At 43.6% G+C, this 5,000-nt stretch overlaps 3 non-coding genes and 1 pseudogene across 3 annotated transcripts; all 4 read left to right on the top strand.

The window, feature by feature from the left end:
• Positions 1–434: 434 nt before the first annotated feature.
• LOC136735496 (uncharacterized) lies at positions 435–543 on the top strand (annotated as a pseudogene).
• A 1,055-nt stretch (positions 544–1,598) lies between these two features.
• LOC136735927 (5S ribosomal RNA) lies at positions 1,599–1,717 on the top strand. Its single transcript, XR_010811454.1, has one exon. It is a non-coding gene; the product is annotated as a 5S ribosomal RNA (ribosomal RNA).
• Positions 1,718–2,783: 1,066 nt separating this feature from the next.
• LOC136735209 (5S ribosomal RNA) lies at positions 2,784–2,902 on the top strand. Its single transcript, XR_010810829.1, has one exon. It is a non-coding gene; the product is annotated as a 5S ribosomal RNA (ribosomal RNA).
• A 1,066-nt stretch (positions 2,903–3,968) lies between these two features.
• Positions 3,969–4,087, top strand: LOC136735840 (5S ribosomal RNA). The gene has a single exon (XR_010811366.1). It is a non-coding gene; the product is annotated as a 5S ribosomal RNA (ribosomal RNA).
• Positions 4,088–5,000: the final 913 nt, after the last annotated feature.

The raw sequence follows: 5,000 nt of genomic DNA, 5'->3' as shown, positions 1-5,000 counted from the left end.
GAATGATTCTTCTGCTTTCAAAACAAAATGACAACAGGATGAATGCACACACTTGAAAATATAATACATGCAATGTTATGCATCATAGTGATGCAACCTCCTTTCAGTTTCATACTGCATGTCAATTGAAATCCTTACTGAAATGCACACCTTCTCAAGATTGCGCTTGACTGGCGTGTCAGGCACTCAATTACAGCTGTTTTATCAAGACAATGTGTTCGTTTTGTAAAATATAGTTCCGGTCTGGTGTGGCACCCCAGCTAACGCACAACGTTGCCACAACGTTGCCACAACGTTTCGTGTTAGCAGGGACTGTCTGCGGCGCGCTGGTGTGTCCCGGACTTTAGAGTAGAGAGACAGTTCATTTGCAAGTATCAGCGGCAGAAACGGATATTGCCTTCCCTTTAAGTAGAGCGTCAGGGACAGCCTCCCTGGCTTACGGCCATACTAGCCTGAATACGCCCGATCTCGGAAGCTAAGCAGGCTCGGGCCTGGTCAGTACTTGGATGGGAGACCGCCTGGGATTACCAGGTGCTGTAAGCTTTTGCATCTTTTACACACCAGAGGGCGACAAATCACGAGTTTTAACTTTGGATACACGCAATTTCATCATTATTTCACATTTGACTTCCCCAAATACACAGGCATACAATAGATCTTGTTCTCCAACGTAAACGGTCCCTAGTAACTAGGGTACATTCGTAAATAAATTGAGCATCATGGCTAGAAGTGACTAAATGTTGCCTAATCTTTCTCATCGAGAAATGACACAATTACAGCAACACAAAAAGGAACTCCACCGGACAAAGTTCAGTGCTCACAAGGAGCCTCATTCAACACACACGGTTCCATTCCCATTCATGCAAAGCACGAAAGTGTAAAACTTGGGAACATACTTGAGAGCAAAGATCACATTCAATCTCATTCAAGGCACGGATGTGAATGCAACGGGATGAAATTACTGAAATGATGCCTGCCCTCGAACTGTGATGATGGACTACCCGACTTGCCAATAATATTGGGTTCTGGTGTATTGAAATACAGGAGCTGCTGGATTTGTGTGTTTTCTTACCCCCTCACCATAGTTTGTCAAATGTTTAAACAACTGAACTTATATTCAAGGTTTGTTTCTCTTCATATGTTTTACTGGTTTACATTTGTCTCAGCAACCTGTTGAATGATTCTTCTGCTTTCAAAACAAAATGACAACAGGATGAATGCACACACTTGAAAATACAATACATGCAATGTTATGCATCATAGTGATGCAACCTCCTTTCAGTTTCATACTGCATGTCAATTGAAATCCTTACTGAAATGCACACCTTCTCAAGATTGCGCTTGACTGGCGTGTCAGGCACTCAATTACAGCTGTATTATCAAGACAATGTGTTCGTTTTGTAAAATATAGTTCCGGTCTGGTGTGGCACCCCAGCTAACGCACAACGTTGCCACAACGTTTCGTGTTAGCAGGGACTGTCTGCGGCGCGCTGGTGTGTCCCGGACTTTAGAGTAGAGAGACAGTTCAACTGCAAGTATGAGCGGCAGAAACGGATATTGCCTTCCCTTTAAGTAGAGCGTCAGGGACAGCCTCCCTGGCTTACGGCCATACTAGCCTGAATACGCCCGATCTCGTCCGATCTCGGAAGCTAAGCAGGCTCGGGCCTGGTCAGTACTTGGATGGGAGACCGCCTGGGAATACCAGGTGCTGTAAGCTTTTGCATCTTTTACACACCAGAGGGCGACAAATCACGAGTTTTAACTTTGGATACACGCAATTTCATCATTATTTCAGATTTTACTTCCCCAAATACACAGGCATACAATAGATCTTGTTCTCCAACGTAAACGGTCCCTAGTAACTAGGGTACATTCGTAAATAAATTGAGCATCATGGCTAGAAGTGACTAAATGTTGCCTAATCTTTCTCATCGAGAAATGACACAATTACAGCAACACAAAAAGGAACTCCACCGGACAAAGTTCAGTGCTCACAAGGAGCCTCATTCAACACACACGGTTCCATTCCCATTCATGCAAAGCACGAAAGTGTAAAACTTGGGAACATACTTGAGAGCAAAGATCACATTCAATCTCATTCAAGGCACGGATGTGAATGCAACGGGATGAAATTACTGAAATGATGCCTGCCCTCGAACTGTGATGATGGACTACCCGACTCGCCAATAATATTGGGTTCTGGTGTATTGAAATACAGGAGCTGCTGGATTTGTGTGTTTTCTTACCCCCTCACCATAGTTTGTCAAATGTTTAAACAACTGAACTTATATTCAAGGTTTGATTCTCTTCATATGTTTTACTGGTTTACATTTGTCTCAGCAACCTGTTGAATGATTCTTCTGCTTTCAAAACAAAATGACAACAGGATGAATGCACACACTTGAAAATACAATACATGCAATGTTATGCATCATAGTGATGCAACCTCCTTTCAGTTTCATACTGCATGTCAATTGAAATCCTTACTGAAATGCACACCTTCTCAAGATTGCGCTTGACTGGCGTGTCAGGCACTCAATTACAGCTGTTTTATCAAGACAATGTGTTCGTTTTGTAATATATAGTTCCGGTCTGGTGTGGCACCCCAGCTAACGCACAACGTTGCCACAATGTTGCCACAACGTGGCGTGTTAGCAGGGACTGGCTGCGGCGCGCTGGTGTGTCCCGGGCTTTAGAGTAGAGAGACAGTTCAACTGCAAGTATGAGCGGCAGAAACGGATATTGCCTTCCCTTTAAGTAGAGCGTCAGGGACAGCCTCCCTGGCTTACGGCCATACTAGCCTGAATACGCCCGATCTCGTCCGATCTCGGAAGCTAAGCAGGCTCGGGCCTGGTCAGTACTTGGATGGGAGAGCGCCTGGGAATACCAGGTGCTGTAAGCTTTTGCATCTTTTACACACCAGAGGGCGACAAATCACGATTTTTAACTTTGGATACGCGCAATTTCATCATTATTTCAGATTTGACTTCCCCAAATACACAGGCATACAATAGATCTTGTTCTCCAACGTAAACGGTCCCTAGTAACTAGGGTACATTCGTAAATAAATTGAGCATCATGGCTAGAAGTGACTAAATGTTGCCTAATCTTTCTCATCGAGAAATGACACAATTACAGCAACACAAAAAGGAACTCCACCGGACAAAGTTCAGTGCTCACAAGGAGCCTCATTCAACACACACGGTTCCATTCCCATTCATGCAAAGCACGAAAGTGTAAAACTTGGGAACATACTTGAGAGCAAAGATCACATTCAATCTCATTCAAGGCACGGATGTGAATGCAACGGGATGAAATTACTGAAATGATGCCTGCCCTCGAACTGTGATGATGGACTACCCGACTCGCCAATAATATTGGGTTCTGGTGTATTGAAATACAGGAGCTGCTGGATTTGTGTGTTTTCTTACCCCCTCACCATAGTTTGTCAAATGTTTAAACAACTGAACTTATATTCAAGGTTTGTTTCTCTTCATATGTTTTACTGGTTTACATTTGTCTCAGCAACCTGTTGAATGATTCTTCTGCTTTCAAAACAAAATGACAACAGGATGAATGCACACACTTGAAAATACAATACATGCAATGTTATGCATCATAGTGATGCAACCTCCTTTCAGTTTCATACTGCATGTCAATTGAAATCCTTACTGAAATGCACACCTTCTCAAGATTGCGCTTGACTGGCGTGTCAGGCACTCAATCACAGCTGTTTTATCAAGACAATGTGTTCGTTTTGTAATATATAGTTCCGGTCTGGTGTGGCACCCCAGCTAACGCACAACGTTGCCACAATGTTGCCACAACGTGGCGTGTTAGCAGGGACTGGCTGCGGCGCGCTGGTGTGTCCCGGGCTTTAGAGTAGAGAGACAGTTCAACTGTAAGTATGAACGGCAGAAACGGATATTGCCTTCCCTTTAAGTAGAGCGTCAGGGACAGCCTCCCTGGCTTACGGCCATACTAGCCTGAATACGCCCGATCTCATCCGATCTCGGAAGCCAAGCGGGCTCGGGCCTGGTCAGTACTTGGATGGGAGACCGCCTGGGAATACCAGGTGCTGTAAGCTTTTGCACCTTTTACACACCAGAGGGCGACAAATCACGAGTTTTAACTTTGGATACACACAATTTCATCATTATTTCAGATTTTACTTCCCCAAATACACAGGCATACAATAGATCTTGTTCTCCAACGTAAACGGTCCCTAGTAACTAGGGTACATTCGTAAATAAATTGAGCATCATGGCTAGAAGTGACTAAATGTTGCCTAATCTTTCTCATCGAGAAATGACACAATTACAGCAACACAAAAAGGAACTCCACCGGACAAAGTTCAGTGCTCACAAGGAGCCTCATTCAACACACACGGTTCCATTCCCATTCATGCAAAGCACGAAAGTGTAAAACTTGGGAACATACTTGAGAGCAAAGATCACATTCAATCTCATTCAAGGCACGGATGTGAATGCAACGGGATGAAATTACTGAAATGATGCCTGCCCTCGAACTGTGATGATGGACTACCCGACTCGCCAATAATATTGGGTTCTGGTGTATTGAAATACAGGAGCTGCTGGATTTGTGTGTTTTCTTACCCCCTCACCATAGTTTGTCAAATGTTTAAACAACTGAACTTATATTCAAGGTTTGTTTCTCTTCATATGTTTTACTGGTTTACATTTGTCTCAGCAACCTGTTGAATGATTCTTCTGCTTTCAAAACAAAATGACAACAGGATGAATGCACACACTTGAAAATACAATACATGCAATGTTATGCATCATAGTGATGCAACCTCCTTTCAGCTTCATACTGCATGTCAATTGAAATCCTTACTGAAATGCACACCTTCTCAAGATTGAGCTTGACTGGCGTGTCAGGCACTCAATTACAGCTGTTTTATCAAGACAATGTGTTCGTTTTGTAAAAAATAGTTCCGGTCTGGTGTGGCACCCCAGCTAACGCACAACGTTGCCACA

This window comes from Amia ocellicauda, unplaced genomic scaffold (assembly GCF_036373705.1).
Source record: "Amia ocellicauda isolate fAmiCal2 unplaced genomic scaffold, fAmiCal2.hap1 HAP1_SCAFFOLD_41, whole genome shotgun sequence".
NCBI lineage: Eukaryota > Metazoa > Chordata > Actinopteri > Amiiformes > Amiidae > Amia > Amia ocellicauda.
Note: the sequence above shows the minus strand (reverse complement) of the source record. Positions and strands in the feature narration are given on the sequence as shown.